Below are 21098 nucleotides of genomic sequence, written 5' to 3' on the forward strand. Positions count from 1 at the left end.
ACACTGTATTGAGACTTATTCAGATGAACACTTCAGATAGTCACTGAAAAGCTAAGGAGCAGATGAATTGAATAAAGAACAATGGCGATGATAATACCTGCGGCTGAATTTGTAGGGGGAGAGAAGTCCTAGAAACCGTCATAGATGCCATAGCGATGGATGTTCACGATTAATCTTTGAGCTTACTATTGTGGAAAAGTATTAGTGATTCGCCAAACGTAACCCATGACCCTTCCTTAACCAAAGAACGCATGCAATGACATCTTCTGGAGAGCGGCTCCTGGAATTTTTCCATCCACAACCTAATTGCATTATCAACCTACTGACACATAAAAGATGTCAATAGGCAATGTGCTGTTGCACCACTGGACCCGCAAATGGTCATCAATGTCGGTTATACCGCCAATAATTTGTACCTGACCCTTCATAGTCGTATTATTCGATTAATCTATTTAAAGAACATTCATTTTCTTCAAACATGCTTTCTCACGTGCCACTGTAATATGATGTTTTTGATACACAAAATACTATCTCTTCAAGAGCTTTGACTCCTATATACTTGGGACATTAAATTGTTTTAGCAACAATGAGCTTGGGATATCTCTGTTTTCGGGATTTCAGTTGCTAAGGAAACAAAAAGGACGTCCTCTAATGAATCGACGGTATTTTGCTATAACAAACCTGGAAGAGAGATGAGCGTCTTACATAATTACAAAAAAATGATCACGCAATAGTTGGTAGAAATTTACTCTGCTGACGTGCATGAACATTCTGAACAAAAAACGGAAAACATGCATGAACATTTCCGGCCAGGAAGCATTCACGAGGAGCTGAGAGACACTCTATTTCTTAAAGCAGCAAAATGATTACGAGCTTGTTCTTTTGGTGAGTGGAATGAATAAATTGTTCAAAAAATCCTAAACTTATTGTCCGACCACTAATTTAATTCTAAACGTTTTAATTTGATCAATGTTGTCTAAAACTTTTGACAATTTTTTGTAGTCCACCTAGTTAAATTTAGGTCAAAAATCAGTGACAGAGCAATTTAGTAAACACTAACCGTTTTAAGTGATACAACTGATAGCTTATATAGATGACTTAAATGAGGTAGCGTCATTTCACAAATTTTTTTTTAATATTCTTTCTTTTCTTCTCTTTTAGTAATTTTTTTCCTATTCTTTCGTTCTCTAGTGTTCTTTTTCTTCCCTCTACTGGTGGCCGATGCCTCAGCAATGACCAGGGACCATCATAGGCTACAAGTGAGGGCATTGAGCAAGACTTACAAGCCTTCTCCTAGATTTGGGCAAGGGCCCTATAGGCCCTCATTGGCCGTAGGCAAGGTTGGGGACTTGCAAGCCCTTGCCTAGATCTACCCTCTAATGGGGTCAATGCCTGCCATCACCAAAGCCTCAATGTCTTGCTCTGGAAAGAAAATGAACAGCAGAGAAGGAGACAATAGGAAAAGAAAGAAAAAAGAAAAGAGAGGAAAGGAAAAAGGAAAAATCTGAAAATAATAACAAAAAATTGCAAAATGACGTTGTTTCATTTAAGATCATCCATGTCAATTGCCAATCATGCAACGTGGCCTACCTTGTTGGATGTAGTAGATTTAGGATATTTTGAATATTTTTCTCCTATTAAATATGCCCGGTTTATTTGATATCCTAAAATTTGTCAACTTTGTGAAATCAAGTTCTAAAATTTGTTGGCACTCTTTTCATATTGGATGAAGTTAATGAAATGACTTGATTACAACTACTTGGTAAGTTTTATGACTTGATTGTAATTTTTGAAAATTGTCGGACTCAATTGCATCTCTATAATAAGTTTTAAAACTTGATTACGCTATCTAAAAATTTTAAGATTTTCAATATACTTATCCCTAAAATAAAATAAAAAGGGCCTACCCCCTTTACATGAACTCTTTAATTTAAACGCACCATGGAATTTCCTGTCCTTTTACACAATTTCATTAACTAAGATTTTATTTTATTTTTTGGGTTAAAACCAAGATTTAGTTCTTCTTCTTCTTTTTTCGGACCAGCCAAGATTTAGTTCAAAGATAGATATTTTCAGGAGAAAAAATTTCAGCAAACTATGCAAGGATTTGCAAAAGATCGCAACAATATTACCGGAAGCATATAATTATTTATCACTGACGAATGATATAGTAAAAATTCTTTTAGAAGTTTACCTTAAGTTTAGCAAGATCTGCTTATTCGGCAGCCTTGAGTTTCTTCGATTCCTTCTCTCTTGCCTTCAAACGGATATAGAAATGGCAACGCAGAATATCAAGATAGATTGCCATTGACAAAGCTGTAAAAGCCTACTCAATCGAGCAAAACTGGGACAGTTTTTCCAGCAATCTTGACCACCTCCGTAGCATGCCGTGGAAATAGATAGGAACACATGTAGAGGGACAAGCTGATTATCACTTGCTTTTAGTCAAGCATTCGAAACTTTGAGATTCATGCACTATAAGATAGCTAGACAAGCAAAAAAAATGATGGGCATTTCAGTTGAGGTGTCAAGAGCAATTAGATTGAATTCAAACCAAATAAAGCTTGACGCAGAAAAGAGAAATGTTGTGCATTGAGCGAATATATGACAAAATAAGTGCAAAGAGAGTCAATGATGTTCTAGCGCTTTGGCCAATTGAGTTCTTAAAATTTTACTTTGCTTAATTGAATCCTCGGCCTTTTCAATTTCAGTCAATTGAGTCCCTCAACCTTGATCCTCGGAAATAGTCACATGGCTATGATTTTCCAAGTTGATAAGAAGATGCTCGAGAAGAAAACCGGGTAGGAGGTGAAATGGGACCTAAGTGCAAGTTTTACTATTTCAGTAACTACAATTGATCTGACAGAAGGTTGAACTTTCATGGATCTCGCACTTCGTTTGAAGCTATACAAACAGAAATCAGCGGGCTCAAGAAGCCAATCTTTTAGACAGTTTCTGAATTATCACACAGAAAAGCACTAGGATATCTTTACACATTCACTTATTATATCCTCTATAAACTAACAGTTATTAGAGTATATTAGGCATCATTTATTTGTAGTACATTAGGTACAGATGTCCTCTCTCTGAAATTCCCTCTTTTCCTCTTCTTACGATTAGCTTTGCCAGAAGATGTTTCCAACTTCCGACATTGATGATGTCATTTCAAGGAGTTCTCAATGTTTATCACAAATCGGTACTTAACATCTCTCTTGATGAGCCCTCAAGGGCTTCATTGGCATAATCGATCAGTATCACTTCGATTTCTTGGTGTATGTGCTGTGGCGCACAGAGGTCTATCATTTCTTGGATATACTTCATTCCTCCAGTAGCGCTACCCAAAACTGTTTTCATACCTGCAAAAGTTCATTGTGAGCAACTTAGTTGGCTCGCCTATCAGTATCAATATTTCATTCGGTAATGAGCTTTGAGAATAAAAACATACCAAGGTTAAGGGAAGAAGTACACTAATGGTGCCATAAGTTATGTACGGCGCTCACTTTGGTGTCAAAAATTTCTGTCGGATCACTTAAGTGCCAAAAATTTTGAAAAACGATCACTTTGGTGCCATCGTCGATTTGGTTGGTCGGAAATCTGACGTGACAATTTTTTATTAATTTTTTATGCCGACGTGGATCGTCGGATAATACAATCAACAAACAAAGAACAAAACGATGCCGTTTACCATTTTCCCCCAAATAAAAACCCTAAATCCTAATTTCGACTAGAACTAGAAGTTGAAAACCCTAAATCCCCAATTCGACCATTTCGAGTGCATATTTCGATTTTCTGCCAAAGTTATCAACTTGCTTTTGCAAATGGAGGACAAAAGTTTCAGCAGTGGCTCGCATTCCTATAAGAAAAGCGAATTAGATGGTGAGTGTTACTGTTATTGTGGGTTACCGAGTCCGAGAAGAATATCTTGGACTTGGTTGAATCCGGAGAAGATTCCATGGGTGCGGCAGATATAGAGAAAGCTCGAAGTGCCATTATTTCAAATGGGTTGATAGGAAATTCTCTAATCGAGCGACATATGTGATATTGGAGTTACTTGAAGGCCAAAATCAACCTCCATCTATGTTAATGGACGAGCTGGGGGATGTCGACTCAATACAAGCTCAAATGAAGGGTTTAACATCTCTGATGGACCATTTGAAGAGAGAGGTTTCAAGGCTGAAAATTGAAAGAAACTTTTATCGAGCGTTGATTGTATTCTTATTCTCTTGGGTAGTTTATTCAAATGTAAAGTGAGTAATGAGAAGAAATTTGTATGTCTACCATAGTCGAAGACGTGGAATATGCACTTGTATTGGATTATTTATAAGTAAAATGTGTTTTTTGGTTTGTTGCAATTTTTATATAGAGCAGAATGTTTTATTGTTGTAATCTATAGGTAGAAATGTAAGGTTGGACTTGGAATGCATTAGTTGTGAGCACTTAAAAAGTTTTGTTGTTTAGTTGTGTATTGTCAATGTTTGTTTTTGTTAGTTTTTACTTCAAATATAATGGTTTACTGCATTTTTTATTTGGTAATAGTTTGCTGCATTGAAAGCAAACGGTAATGGTTTGCTGCATTTTTTATTTGGTAATGATTTGCTGCATTGAAAGCTTTTGATAATGGTTTGCTGCATTTTTTTTATTTGGTAATGGTTTGCTGCATTTTTTATTTGGTAATGGTTTGCTAGTTTGCTGGTTTGCTTCAACTGTTAAACCATGGCTGAATGGCCGAAATTAAAGAATGGTGCCAAATTCACGATTGATCATTTCAGTGCCATAAGTTGTAAATAGTGATCGCTTAAGTACCAAGTTTTTATAGAAGTGATCATTTAAGTGCTAGTCGCAATTACAAAGTGATCACTTATGTTGCACAAGTTTTTTAAAAAATAACATGTTAGTGCCAAACGTCACATTCCAAATGCACAGAGTTCTTGCACCAGTTGAGTTGCTGGTGCATCTTCTTGCACCAACCCATACAGATGTCGATGCAACAAGATGTACCAGCACCCAAAGTGCTCTTGTAGCAGCACATATAATCAGAACCCCACAAATTCATTATAATCCACAACTTTAACCAACAACAGCAACATTGCAGCAACAACAACATTGCAATAACAACAAAAATAAAATATATAGCATAACTAACTTGCTAGCATTCTAGCTAAAACCAACACAAGAGAAAATGAAAAGTCATTCCAGTACTTGCCATTAACATTGCTTGATTGTTTACAAAATACAAAATACAAAAAAAAAAAAAAAAAAACATGTCTAACTTCACTCCCTAATCATCAAAAGTTCAGCACTTTCCTAAAAAAAAAACAATGGCAATATGCAAGCAGCAACTACCATTGATGATATAATATCCAGCACACTCCTAAAAAAAGAAAACATGGAAAGAGACCATGTCTAGCATCACATAAAAAGAGACCATGTCCAACACCCTCCCATCAGTCAATATTGACAACACCATGATCTCTTTTTCTTATTAGAGCTTTGAATTGATTCATAATCCGAGCACTCTTTCGAACTGGATGTGCGGGTTCTTAACTTGGGCTTTCTGTCACCTCATTTTCCTTTTCCTTGTTTTTTACGGCAGCTATTTTTGTTCTAGCACGTATCATGTGTTGGTCCATATCATCACTACTACTCCCAATCGTTGGTTGAGATGGAACTAGTGATGGGTTCTTTTTGGATGGCTGTTTCGCAGCTATACCCACTGTCTTCTTCTTCTTCTTCTTTGGAGCACTCTTCTTTGGATGCGCCCTTAATTCTTGAGTTGGCCCACCTTGAGAGAGAAGTACCTCTGAAGTTCTCCCAGGCTACAAGAACATAATGATATTGTCAACCAAATGAATTGAAGTACAACAAATTAAATGCATAAGGCCTATAAATTTTACATTCAAAATAGTCATTCCAGTACGTTCATCTGTGTAAATCCCATAACCATATTGCCTTAATTTTTTTCCAAGAGCCCCTTTTGTTCGCTGTGATGCATCATTTTCAGCAACAACAATCTGATATTGCTAGTATGAGTACCTAGAGGGGGGTGAATAGGTATATAAAGAGTTTTTCTCAAGCAATTGCACAATACTAGACAGTTGGATGAAACGATAATCAAAGTAAGACTGAGAGAAGAGAAAATTTAATACGCGGTTTATAGTGGTTCGGCTTATATCAAGCCTACGTCCACTCTTCTTCACTGACAGCCTATTGGCTGGATTCCACTATGAACAAGAGAGAGGTTACAGCACAGCTTTGCCTTGATTCCACAGTGTAGATGTTCTACTACACCTCCTCAAGATTTCTCACAAATATAGACTCTCTCTTTCGTATACAAGTATTCGCTCAAAGATTTGTCTAAACAAAAAGAAGCTTCAGACTTTGGAATTCTTCTATCGCGCACACCTTGAACAACTAAGACAGTCTTCCTTATATACTCCTTTATGCCATCATACCCGTTGGCACTTACCAAAGGAATTCCTCCAATCTACCCGTTGGACGGAATCAATTAGGAAGATTGTCAAGCTATAAATGGAACGTGTTGATAGCCCATCAATCATGTTCGCCCATACAATCGGGATCTCGGTTTCCATAAGCAGAACCTTCCAATAATATTTAGGCAATCACCGGATCTTCAATTATCGAATCAATCTTGATCAATCAAAGGACTCCGTTTATGTCTTCTCCAGCCATGAGATCTTCTCCAGTTGATAAGGTTAAATCCTCAACGAAACATCCAGTTCTGGATAACCTTTCTTCAACAAATTAGAGACTGTCAATGAGGATAGACTTTGAGTCTTGAGTCTAGCTGTCCTAAGGTCTTTAGACTTTAAATAGCAGAGTCTGCAAGCCTTCAGACTAGACTGATATAAACGATTTGTCAACTTCAAAACACTTCAAGAAGATTTCTCCAACAATCTCCCCCTTTTGATGGTGACAAAACTTTCTGCAGATTTGGATATCTTTGACCTGCAAAACATTTCTCAAACACATATACATATCTTATAGAGGTAAATGTCTTAACGAGAATAACACTAGAATCTGCAACCACAGAAAATAGGTTAGTCCGGTATATGATGAAGCCATCCATAAGATATCAATATTAGTTAATAGAAGCAGTCAAGTCCAAGTCTAGTTTACTTCTCATCCAAACACAAACCAAAGTCAAATAGATTCAAACCACAAAACAATCCAACAAAAACAATTAAAAGTTGAATGAAAGGTTTTTAATCAAATCTTGCATCTCTCCCCCTTTTTGTCATCATTAAAAAGGATGAGATGAAGTTAAGAATGCTTGGGAACGCGGACAAGCTGGAAATCTTCCATAGACTGAACAATGCCTTCCAACCTTTTAAAGTCTTCCTTTAGTTTGTGCAATCTCCTCACTCTTGGCATTGGCCTGATTACGAACAGAGAGGGCTTGCATTTTATCATTCAATAAACAGGAAGAAGCTTGACCTTCATTCTTCAAGCTTTGAACTTCGCATCCCAAGGCATAAATCTGACCTCGCATCTCCAAAAGAATATCCATGATTCGCGAAAATCTGCTCCATTATCGGTTTGAGTACTTGCTTCGGCTCGATCGATGGAGTAAATGCAGATGATGGTAGATCAGCATAATCTTGCAGGTTTGGCGATGAAACTTCATGACCTTCTTCGGAAATTGAGATGCATAAACATCCTCGGATCTGTTTGGTGGCGTGCCGTGATTCCTTCACTTGCATCGGGACATGAAGACTTCACTCCTTTCTCTTGATCTCCCCTGTTTCCATGCCTACGGGTGGAGAAGAGTGTTCTTCGGGTTCTCCTTCTTCTCTTCTTTCTTCTTCAGGTCTTTCCTCCTCTGTTTCTTTTTCAGCTTCTATTTCTTCTTCTTCCTTCTCCTCTGCTTCTTTCGTCATTTGCTCCGATTCTTTCTGTGGAACAAGACGACTTAAATTCTTCAAAGCCAATGCAGAGATGGTGATGTCTTCCTCATCATCTTCACCCTCAACAAGGAGAGCTCTTCTTCTCTTGGATGGAGCAACCATGGGCTCCTTCCCTTTTCTTTTAGCTGCGAGAAGATATTTGATGAGATTTTGCGGGAGTCTTCTCCTTGAATTTCTCCAACTCCTTGCTCGGTTCTTTCGGACGCATTTTGGTCACCATTTTCAGACCTACCACCATATGATCGCATGGTCGAACACAAAAGATTTGTAGAGGCTGAATATTCGGATGTACGAATAACTTCGTAACAAGGCTTGGGTAAGGGAGTTGACCTCCGTCCTTCATCATTGCTCTATACATGTGAAACATCACAGTGTGAGGGAGAGAAAACCTTTTTCCAAAGAGAATGGCATACATCAACTTGGCCTCTGAACTTGAAACATCAGTCTTGGAAGTCGATTTCGGTCGGATGCAATTAATCACAATCTTGTGAAGCAAGATGTTGAATGCACCCATCCTTAAGTAGGTGATCTTTTCATCTGTTCTCTGTCCTTCACCGGTTCAAGAGTGGCCCGAGCAATGGAAACTTTGATTGGCTGATATCTTCCTCTTTCGACTTCTAACACATCCGCCAGCATATTCATATCCACAACATAATCTTGGTTTTTAACGCTGAACGAGAATCTATTCGCATCCAAAAGCTTAGATTTGAATAGAAATATGCGGTTAATTCGGCATAGGCCTCTGCCAGAGTCGGAGCGAGAACTTTTCAAGTTGAAGATAACTGAACTTTTCCCTCAAGTTCATATTCACAGCATCCAGAAAATCAAAATCTACACTCCTAGGGTTTATCACCCCACGCTTCAGCAATTTGAGTACGAGATCCTTTTGCTCCTTTGATCGAACAAATCTCCCATTTTTCCTTGATTATCAACCGCAACACCCATTTTCGGTTGGAATTGACTGTACAATTTATCATCATCATTCCCATCTACGGGATTATTTGAGTCACGAGGATCACTTGGGATATTTGCAAGGGTTTCCTCGGCCACCCTTTTCGAGCAATTCCCAAACTTTTCATTTTTTTTTTTCAGAAAGATATATTCGTTCCCATGTCCTTTGTCTTTAAGAAAATCATCAATGTAGTTCAAAGGAGTACGAATTCCTTTTAGGGCACGATATAACTGGTAAATATAAGTGGGCTTTTGAACTCTTAAAGTCTCGCATCCTCGATGATTTCTTTGTTGTTGATGATCAACGCCTTGAGGACTAGATGGAGGAGAATGACACTGTTGAGAATGTTGTGGGCTCGCTTGCGATCCGGAGTCACTTCATCTTGGTAAGATCGAAGTGCGTAGGCCCCTCACTCATCCGCCGTGGTCCCCTGCTTGCAATTCTCGAAGACTTTCTTGAAGATGACATCTTAGTTTTTGGAAGATTCCTTGCTTGACTTTCCCAGGAAAGATGACAACTTTTTAAGGATTAAACGAAGAAGACAAACGGGAATGGAGGATCGATGCTTTCTAGGGTTTTTGAGAGAAAAGTGAAGAGGAATCGATAGTTCACGATCGGTTAAGAAGAGGGATAAACGAACCATCATAAAGGAAATAAAAATATGCCTTTTCAAAATAACTGTCTTTTTCCGCAAAAATAGCCATTTCAAAAATAACTTCCCTTTTGAAAATGAAACGATGCAATATTTACTTCAATTAAATATAGCAACAATTTAAACACGATCGACAATCGTACCTTTTCAAGATGAGATTCAAGAGAAAGACTTACGGTCGACGGACGTACCAAGGCTTGTCTTTCGAGATAAAGTCTTGTAAGTCCGAGTCGAAAGTCTTTAGACTTTGATATCCTCATACCTCAAAATGTTGAGTCTCGGCGTATAGACTCAAATTGATTTTTCTCCAAAGGCTTTGTGAATATATCCGCCGGTTGATTCTTTGAGTCAACAAATTGAATTGAAACATCTCCATTTTGAACATGGTCTCTTATAAAATGATGTCGAATCTCTATATGCTTTGCTCTTGAGTGGAGAATTGGATTTTGGTGAGGTTGATAGCGCTGGTGTTGTCGCAATTAATTTCCGTGCATGAGTCTTCAATTTCAAAGTCTCTTAGCTGTTGTTTTATCCATAGAATTTGCAAATAGCAGCTTCCCAGCTACATACTGCTTGTTGTTGAAAGAGACACGGTGCTTTGTTTCCTTGAAACCAAGACATTGTCATCCCGCTTCCAAGCAAGCGGCAAGTTCCCGAAGTGCTCTTTCTATCAACTCTGCAACCGGCCAGATCTACATCTGAATATCCCATAAGATTAAAGTCTCCCTTCTTAGGATACCAAAGACCGATGCTTGATGATGAAGCAACGTATTTAATGATGCGTTTCGCAGCACTGAGATGGGATTCTCTAGGATCGATTGAAACCTAGCATAGATGCAAACACTCAACAAGATGTCGAGGTCTAGAAGCGGTAAGATAAAGGAGTGAACCAATGATGCTTCTTGTACAGCTTTTGATCAACTTTCTTCCCTTCTTCATCTTTGTCTATCTTCAAAGAACTTGACATCGGTATGTCGGTCTTTTTGCACTTTTCTAATCCAAATCTTTTGACAAGATCATTAACATATTTTTCTTGATAAATAAAGGTTCATTCCTTCAATTGTTTTACTTGAAGACCAAGAAAGAATGTTAACTCTCCCATCATACTCATTTCAAATTCATCTGCATAGACTTAGAAAATTTCTTGCACATATTTTCATTAGAAGATCCGAAAATAATGTCGTCCACATATATTTGAACAAGTAAGAAACTTTTGTTCTCCTTTTTGATAAATAAAGTAGTATCCACTTTACCTTTGACAAAACCATTTTGTATTAAAAACTTACTTAATCTGTCGTACCAAGCTCGAGGTGCTTGCTTTAAACCATACAGAGCCTTCTTCGGTCCGAAGGCGAGTCGCTTCTTTGGGTCTTCAAACCCGGTGGTTGTTCCACATAAACTTCCTCTTGGATGACTCCATTTAGGAAGGCGCTTTTGACGTCCATTTGGAATAACCTGAAATTCTTATAACAAGCAAACGCAAGTAATAGTCGAATAGCTTCTAACCACTCTTTGGAGCATAAGTCTCATCATAGTCTATTCCTTCTTCTTTCATATATCCCTTGGCCACGAGTCTTGCTTTGTTTCGTATGACTTTTCCTTTCTCATTCATCTTGTTTGAACACCCATTTAGCTCCAATAACGGTTTACCTTTTGGTTTGGATGTCAATTTCAGACATCATTAATGCTAAACTATGCTGAGCTCTTCTTGCATAGCTTCAATCCAGCTTTCATTAGATAAAGCTTCTTCTATGCTTTTTGGTTCAATTTTAGAAGCTTGAGAGCCACAACACTAGACTTTTCTCGCCTTTTGGATCTAGTGCGAATTCCTTCATTCATTTCGCCGATTATAAGATCTTTGGGATGATTTGGACTTATGCTTCCGGTTACTCGTTGATCTGATCCGGTTGATGATTTCTTTCTTTGTTTGGATCTTCACGAACATCTTGAAGCTGGTTTTCAGTCCGAGATGCTTCTTGAGATGTAAGCTTTGGAAGATCGGAGCAGGAGTTCGGACTCTTCTTGATGAGTCGACTTGATTCATCTTGTGTTGAGTCTTGGAATTTGACATTCATTGACTCCTCCATAAAGCGGCTCTTCTTGTTATAGACTCTGAAGGCTTTGCTTGATGTAGAATATCCAAGGAAGATACCTTCATCGATCTTTCTTCAAACTTACCAACTTGATCTTTTGCATTTTCAATATAAAACATTTGCAACCGTATACATGAAAGTATGAAACAATAGGCTTCTTATCTTTGAACAATTCGTAAGGGGTTTCTCTAGAATAGGTCTTAAGAAGATTCTATTGATGATATAACATCTTTGTTGAAACAGCTTCAGCCCAAAATCGTGAAGAAATCTTGCTTTCAAATAAAAGAGTTCTAGCCATTTCTGAAGAGATCTGTTCTTTCTTTCCACAACTCCATTTTGCTGAGGAGTATATGGAGAGGAGAACACATGATTAAAGCAGATTCATCACAAAATTTTGTAAAATCTTGATTTTCAAATTCACTTCCATGATATGTTCTTATACTTGAGATAACACATCCTTTTTCATTTTGAACCTTTTTAGCAAACTTTTCAAAATACGAAGGTTTCAGACTTACTTGCAAGGAAATATACCCAAGTAAAACGGGAGTAATCGTCCACAATTACTAGGCAATATTTCTTACCTCCAATACTCGTGTTCTGGTTGGTCCGAAGAGATCCATATGCAGCAAGCTTGTAGTACATGATTAGTAGAGACATGATTTATTGGCTTGAATGAATTTCTTACTGCTTTCCCAGAATACATGGAGTGCATGGATCGGTCTTTTGATAAGGTAATTTGGGTAGTCCTTGAACAAGCTGCTTTGATGAGATTTTGGCTAATTGCTTCATGTTAACATGACCAAGCTTTCTGTGCCATAAGCTTGCTTCGTCTTGAATTGAGATAAAACATTGCGATTCATTTGGTTTCACATCCGGAAGATAAATGTTTCCATGTCTACGACCCATGAAAGACGAGTAGAGTCTTTGCGATTCGAACATATTCCTTCTTGAAAAAGATCTTGAAACCAGTATCACACAATTGACTAATCTTTGAGAAGATTGTAATTGAGTCCTTCCACTAAGGAAACATTACTTATTGTGAGATTTCAATTTTCACAGTTCCAAATCCCACAATACTCCCTTTGTTGTTTCCTCCAAATGAAACTTTTCCACCATTTACTTGAGCAATCTTTATAAAACAATTTGAGTCTCTGTCATGTGTCTTGAGCATCCCTTTGTCAAGATACCACTTTACCTTTTTCTTGCGGTGACCTGCATTTAAAAAAGAGTCTCAAGCTTTCTTTGGTACCCAAACTTTCTTGGGTCCTTTTGTGTTAGTAACATAAGCGTATTAGCCCATATTCTCTTAACGAGGTTTCCAAACCATAGGATACTCTTTTTCAAGGTGATCGGACTGTTGCATTTGAACATTTTAGAGCATTTCTTCCTACAGATTTTACAAAAACTTTCTTGAAGTGATTTTTGTAAACCTCTCTCGAGAGTCTTTTCTTAATTCTTTCTTTTACTTTAGGAAAATCAATCGGGAATTGTTTCTTCTGTCATACTTAAACCGGACTTATTGAAGTAAGGTCTTTGAGCTGAAAGAATTTTCTCAAGTTTTCGGACCCTATTGAAAATTTCTTTGAGATATTTGATAAGTCTGTTTTTAAAAAAGCATTTTCTTTTAAAAGATCATCTTCATTTTCTTTAAGAGTGGAAACAGTCAAGTCAAGACTTTTAACTCTTTCTACTAAAACATTTTCCTTTTGTTTTAGAGCTGAGTTTTCCTTTTCAGTTCGGAAATTCTTTTGAGAGAAGTCTTAAGACTAAAACATAATTCATCAATATATTTAGAAACTTTGACAGGAATTTTAATATCACTTGCCTCAAATTCTTGTCTGAGTTTGATCCAGTCGAGTCGATTGTGCCATCGGACATAGATTGGCATATTCATTATCACTTTTTTCACACTCTGTGTCACTCCATGTTTTGGCTTTGAGAGCTTTTCGAAATCTTTCAGCTTTTCCTTTCTTCTTTTTCAGAAGAGGACAGTTGGGTCTGATGTGTCCCTTTTTCTTACATTCAAAGCAGACTATGTCTTTGTTTGGTTCTCATCATCATCAGGACTTGGTCTGCTGTCTTTGAAAGCTTTGTTTCTTTGAATTGAACCTTCTTCCTTTTCTATTCAGTTTTTGAATCTTCTTATCATGAGAGCAAGCTCCTCATCGTCCATATCTTCTTGAATCTGTATCATCAGAATCATTATTTGATTTTAATGCAATGGATTTCTTACCTTTTGGATCTTCATCTTCATTGATCCGTTCCACTTCATAAGACTGAAGAGTTCCAATTAGCTCGTCGACAGATAGTGGCATAATTCTTTGCGTCTCTCTTATCGAAGTCTTTATGTGATTCTAATCCCTGGAGAGTCCACGCAGTAGCTTGTTTACCTTCATGGGATCAGAAGTTGGTTGACCTTGATTTTCAAGACCATTCACAATATCTGTAAAACGACTAAACATGTCAGATATAGATTCTCCTGGTTTCATTCTGAAGGCTTCGTATTGACCAAGAAGAATGTTGATTATAGTTTCCTTCACTCGATCTGTTCCTTCATAAGTGATATGCAATCTATCCCAAACTTCTTTTGTTGTACCACAAGAAGATATTCTATTATATTCAGTTGGTGATAAAGCACAATATAAGGAGTAAATTGCTTTTGCATCGAGTGCTTGTCTTTTGTTTATTTCTTCTGAGACATTCCGCTGGTTTCATCGGTTTCTTTTCCTCTTTCGGATGCGATGCGGTGGTAGGAGTAATTCCTTTTCTACAACGTCCCATTCAGAGGATCCTTTGATCGAAGGAAAGCTTTCATCTTGTTCTTCCAGATGTTGTAATCCTTTCCATCAAAGTAGGGTGGTCTGGTATTGCTTTGCCCTTCCATCAACCCTGGTGCTAGCATACTAGCCATGGATCTTTTACTACGAAGTAAAACACTTCAAATAAAGTAAGTACACAGGCTCTGATACCAATTGATATTGCTAGTATGAGTACCTAGAGGGGGGTGAATAGGTATATAAAGAGTTTTTCTCAAGCAATTGCACAATACTAGACAGTTGGATGAAACGATAATCAAAGTAAGCGAGAGAAGAGAAAATTTAACACGCGGTTTATAGTGGTTCGGCTTATATCAAGCCTACGTCCACTCTTCTTCACCTTGACAGCCTATTGGCTGGATTCCACTATGAACAAGAGAGAGGTTACAGCACGGCTTTGCCTTGATTCCACAGTGTAGATGTTCTACTACACCTCCTCAAGATTTCTCACAAATATAGACTCTCTTTCGTATACAAGTATTCGCTCAAAGGATTTGTCTAAACAAAAAGAAGCTTCAGACTTTGGAATTCTTCTATCGCGCACACCTTGAACAACTAAGACAGTCTTCCTTATATACTCCTTTATGCCATCATACCCATCGGCACTTACAAAAGGAATTCCTCCAATCTACCCGTTGAACGGAATCAATTAGGAAGATTGTCCAAGCTATAAATGGAACGTGTTGATAGCCCATCAATCCTGTTCGCCCATACAATCGGGATCTCGGTTTCCATAAGCGAGAACCTTCCAATAATATTTAGGCAATCACCGGATCTTCAATTATCGAATCAATCTTCGATCAATCAAAGGACTCCGTTTATGTCTTCTCCAGCCATGAGATCTTCTCCAGTTGATAAGGTTAAATCCTCAACGAAACATCCAGTTCGGATAACCTTTCTTCAACGGATTAGAGACTGTCAATGAGGATAGACTTTGAGTCTTGAGTCTAGCTGTCCTAAGGTCTTCGGACTTTAAATAGCGAGTCCGCAAGCCTTCGAGACTAGGCGATAGAAACGATTTGTCAACTTCAAAACACTTCAAGAAGATTTCTCCAACACAATCCTTGTAGCAAACTCGCAACTTGTGCGGTTGCTCGTCTTCTCACCTAAGAAACACATAACAAATGTAAATTTTAGCCCATAAAAAGGCCAAACACAGTGATGTACAACTTACAGGATATTTTTTTCTTGTTTGCTCAACGGTGGACTCAGTTGTTATTGTTGCTGTCTTACCAATTCTAATCCTTATCCCTGCACTTGAGCCTACAACATGGCCTTTTTCTGGCCCTTTAGTAGGCCTTACAACAATGTGCTGTATTAGGATTATGACCAACTACAACGAATAATTACACATCTCATTTTCATGGTGGAAACACATGGAGAAAACTTCTCAAATTACAAGTGCATGACAGAGGAAAAGCACAAGAGAAGCCAGTACACATGGTCAACCATCAAACTCTATCGAATAAGAACTGTAAAGTTACTGAGACAAAGAGGATACTTACCTTACAGTATGGCTTTCTGTTGCCCTTTAGTAGACATTACAGCAGGGCCTTCTGTTCTCCCTTCAATAAGCCCAACAAGAAACTCTTCAGTAAGTCATGTCCCTGGCATTGAATCAACCATTACATCTTGCTATTGATACTGCTTTTTCAGCTCACAACCTTTCTTATCGTGCCCTTCCTTGCGGCAATAGGAGCATTTCATATTTGATCTAGTCCTACTCATCCTTTGACTTGATGCCTCTTCCTATTGCATTCTTCGTCTCTTTTTTGGCCTTCATATTTGCTTCTTCAGCGGTAAAGGTAGAGGGCTTTAATGATTTGTTGGCTCCCAAAATTTGCTGCTTCTGATAGGCTACATCATGAATTGGTATGAAGCAAGGTATGAGCTTTTTTTGTACCAATCATCTAGGTAATCATCTAGGTTTTCTTGCTTCATCTGAATAGCACAAATGGCATGAGCACAGGGAATTCCATTCAGTTGCCAAGCTCGGCATGAACACTTTCTTCTATCCAAGTTGACAACATACTTATCATGATTTGGAATAATCTCATACCCATTATCTTCATTCCAAACTGGATGGCAGAACCTACTAACAGCAATATTTGCATCTAATCTCTTCACAATCCTAGGGCCACAGTCTCTACTCCATTTTGTAGCATCATCTCTTTGCCTATGCAGTCTAGTCATAACCATAACTCGAATATCATCAAGCATGCTGATGATTGGTTTGCACCTAGCCTCTAAAATTCTACCATTGAAAGCTTCATTGAGGTTGTTATCAATGTTATCGCATTTGAACTCTTCGCTGAAGAAGACCCGACACACCGGAAGAGTGTATCAAAACCTTCATTTGTCAGCTGTAACAATCCTTGTTTCGCTAATTTGAAATCAACCATATTCGTACTCTTTGCTATCTGCCAGAACTGCTTCTACAACATATCTCCTTTGAAGTTCCTTGACCAGTTTGCATATATGTGCCTCGTGCACATTCTATGCTCAGCATGTGGCATCAACTCAGCCAATGCAGGAATAAGTCCATACAAAAATTCAAACCAATAAATACAAGTCAAGAAAAATATGCAAGTGATTAATATTATAAATGAGTGAATTAATTGACAATGAAATTACCTTCTATTGGTTGCTCATGAATGCCCATCCTCCCCCATCGGTTATCACAAGGTCAGTCATCAAATTTTTTAGGAACCATGACCAAATATCCTTGTTCTCTATCTTTACCACCGCCCAAGTTATCGGGAACATTTAATTATTGGCATCTCTCCCCACAGCAACCAACAACTCCCCCTTGCATAAACCCTTTAGAAAGCATCCATCCAATCCTATAACTCTTCTACAACCAACCAAGAAGCCCCGTTTGCATGCATCAAAACAGACATAAAATCTATCAAATTTAGGCCAAAGATCAGGGAGTGGCCTCTTCACAACCTCTACATATACCCTCTTTGGATAGGTTTTGAAACATGTATTCACCAGCATAATTCCATACCTGTGCATATTCTTCTTTATACCCACCCATCAATATTTTCATCACCCTTATCTTAGCTCTCTTACATTGATTCCTCGACACATTAACCTCCAGTTGCTCCTTCACTAATTGTTGAAATTGAGAACTCTTGATCTCGGGCATTGCTTTGATAGTATTAAAAAAATTCTTTGATAACCACACACTTGTTACCCTTTTATTATTAAAGATAATTGGACAAGTATGCTCCTCCTGAAAGGACCTAAGCTAGAATGACCTATTCTTACTAAGCGCAGCATAGAGCTTCCATGAACAATTAGGTTGTGAGCACTTAGCTCTCACAAATTCCTTCATGTTTCTAATGAATTTAACGCTCCTCTGTTCACCAATTGAGTTCTTCATAACAGCTTCCTTGAACTGTTTGGCATTGTCAAATCTCATGCTCACCGACAAAACAGGTTTATCAACAGTTGAATCATAGAAATGGTACTTACTTTTTCTTCGAGGAGCAGGTTCTTCATCATCATTGTCAAGCTCATTTTCCGAACTAGTAACTTCATCGCCACAGCTTTCTTCATCTTCACTTCTATTACCCTCGGCTTGATCTCCATCCCTATTTTGGCTCGGACCTTTTGCTAAAGCTACAAGTTTTTTTCTCAGAAATTCCCTTTGCTTTTGTCTTGACTGTACGAGTTCATCATCATCTTTGTCACTTGGAAAATTTACTAAAGCCAAACATTCATCTTCCGATTCATTAGATAAAGCAATTTCCCATTCTAATCCAATGAAGTCTTCATCGCCCACATCTTCACCCAAATCTTCACCCAAAATTTCAAGACATCTCCCTCTTTGTTCATCTCTATCAATATGACTTATCTCCCTCTCATTTTGCCCTTCATCTAACCTAAACTTATCCCCGACTTGATTACTCGTTTGAACAAGATCCCTCACTTCTCCTCCTTCAGTGGTCGTCTGCTCATCCACATCCTCATCCTCATCCTCACTATAATACTCAACATATACCTTAACTTCTTCATTGTGAAGATAATGGTAAATGATATCCTTAATACCATTATCGTTGTTAAAAAATCTTAACCCATCCTTCAATTCCTTCCTAGGAACACAGTAATGTAGTTTTTGCACTTTGCATCGTAAAAAATACACCAAATCTCTCAGAAAATCAATATATGATGGCTTCCAAACATTGACATAAATAGTACCTTAATTTCCACTATTATATTCTCAATCTTCAGTGCCAATAACAAACTCTCCACCATAGTAAATAATGACGCTTACCTGATTCGTGTCCATGTCGATGCTGCACCCAATGAAAAAAAAAAAGAGTCATTGTCGTTTTGTTGGAACCACATGACAGAATCGATAACTTCACATGCAGGTCCTTATCGTTTTGTTGTCAAGGAACAAATGCGACTAAAATCTCCCCAATTCGGTGGATTTACAGAAATAAAAGAAACCGAATTAAATAAACAAAGTGAGGTCCCCACCACTCATTTTTCAATTCAATCACATTCACATTCGGTCCCCCACAAAAGCAGTCCAATTAATTAAATAAAAAATTCGGTCCCACCACTGTTTCCCTCCGAGTCAAGCCTCTCCGCACCATTTTTTCTGTTCGGTCCTCACAATAGAAAACGAACAAACGATGGAAGAATCAATTTTTCTATTCCGTCCCCATAAAAGTGACATCCCCACCACTTTCCCCACTACTTTCCGCTTGAGCCAAGCCCTCAATTTGCCCTCCGTGCCCTAATTTGCCCGTCGGAACCCTAATTTTTTCGCAAAATTGATCCACGTAGAGAACATGACAAACTTGAACGATCGTGAACAATGGCGCAACTACAACGGTGGCCAAGCGATAGTGGGCGAGCGACAGCAGGCGAGCGAACGACGGTGGGTGAACGACAGTGGGTGAGCGAGCTCCGGCCAGCGTCGAGGAGAATAATATACGAACCCTATTTTACTCCCTCTTCAGCAACATCGTTTTTTGCTATGGAGCAACGCGGCGTCGTTTCTTATGTGAATCCACGGTGGATGGCAAGAAACAACGTTGTTTCTTACAAAGAAAGGAAAACGGCGTCGTTTTATGCTATCCACCGTGGACAATCTTAAGCCACATCGTTTTTTTTTAAATATAAAAGCCACGTATTTATTTTGGCCGAAATTTCTCGCCAGTGGCACCAAAGTGATCGTTTTTTCTCCGATTTGGCACTTAAGTGATTTGACGGAAACTTTTGACACCAAAGTGAGCGCCGTACACAACTTATGGCACCATTAGTGTACTTTTCCCCAAGGTTAAGGCTTGCCACACTGAATGTAACTTCGCTTTGGGACCCAACCAACGCTAGAACGCCACCCGTCTTCAAAAGAGACATGTAAGGATCAAATAGGTGATCAGCAGATGCCGTGTCGATTATAAAGTCCAGGGACTTAGCCATGGCCTGCATGTATTGGAATCATCAGATCACGGTAGCACTTGACCTTAATGGATCTAAAGTATTGATAATTTTAAATCTTCCCGCCTGCCTTCATCTATTCTTGGTCAGATGAGATAACGAAATGGTCAGCACCAAGCAAGCTCAGTGCTTCCTCCTTTTTAGAAATGCTTGTACTAAACATAGCGAATTTCAGTCCATAAGCCTTCCCAAGCTTAATTGCCATGTGACTGAGCCCACCGAGTCCAATTACACCAAGAGACTTACCCGGTTGGTTCATCTTGTGACGCACCATTTGAGTGTATATTGTGATTCCAGCACAAGGCAATGGTGCTGCTAAAGCCAACGGGAAGTTTTCTGGAATCCTGAAGCAGTACCTGTCAATGAAGCACCACAATTAAGTTTCCAAATCACACCAAAGGAGGAAGGGATTTCCCAATAGAATCATCATCCCATCTTTTTTGTATAACAGGATTCAAATCACATTTTACTTGCTTAGAGCACAATTCAGCATCATGTGGTTTCTGTGATTCTTTTTCTGACCACAAATTGCTTAAGACGAAAACTTCTTGCTGTAGCGACGAAAGTAAAGCCACTGCAACATACAGGAGGCCATACTTGATCAAAATTGAGAAAAGAGGCTTGCTCTAACAGAGTACACTGGAAGCATATTGCATATGCATGGCAGATCATGTAATTTCTCTATTCCCCTCAATCATGTCTCTAAGGGACACGATATTCCCGTGACTGTCGAATACAAGAATCCGTGAAAGCACGTACATTTTATTACCCATTTGATCTAACACTTACCATCTAACTCTTGGAAACAATCTAAAAAAAGGGAGGAAGAGGAGATAGAAGGCAAGAATTGAGCAATTTCCATATGTTTCTCTCTTTTAATTAAGAGTTAATATCCTAAAAAACTCCAAATTGGTACACATGTGACAAATTTACCCCGATGGACTATTAAAAACCCTAAAATTATATATTTATGACAAATTTACACCAAACTAATTTATTCGACCACAAAAAAAATGGTAAATTTGTGACAAATATATCCTCCACTAAATTGAATTAATACCATAGTAAACCGTGACAAACGGAGCGTAAAATCTCAAATTGATATACTAGTCAACTGTCACATGTCATTTAACTTAATAATTTGACAGTAAAATTTAATGAAAACTAATAGAAGGTAAATTTGTCACAAGTGTACCAGTT

At 38.2% G+C, this 21098-nt stretch overlaps 1 protein-coding gene and 1 pseudogene across 1 annotated transcript in view; both read right to left on the reverse strand.

Moving 5' to 3' along the window:
* Positions 1 to 21098, reverse strand: part of LOC104444165 (probable cinnamyl alcohol dehydrogenase 1) — a 34007-nt gene that overhangs the window by 7395 nt on the left and 5514 nt on the right. The gene's annotated exons all lie outside the window — the stretch shown is intronic.
* On the reverse strand, positions 3161 to 20394 carry LOC104446183 (annotated as a pseudogene).

The sequence above is a fragment of the Eucalyptus grandis genome, chromosome 5 (assembly GCF_016545825.1).
Source record: "Eucalyptus grandis isolate ANBG69807.140 chromosome 5, ASM1654582v1, whole genome shotgun sequence".
In the NCBI taxonomy this organism is placed as follows: Eukaryota; Viridiplantae; Streptophyta; class Magnoliopsida; order Myrtales; family Myrtaceae; genus Eucalyptus; species Eucalyptus grandis.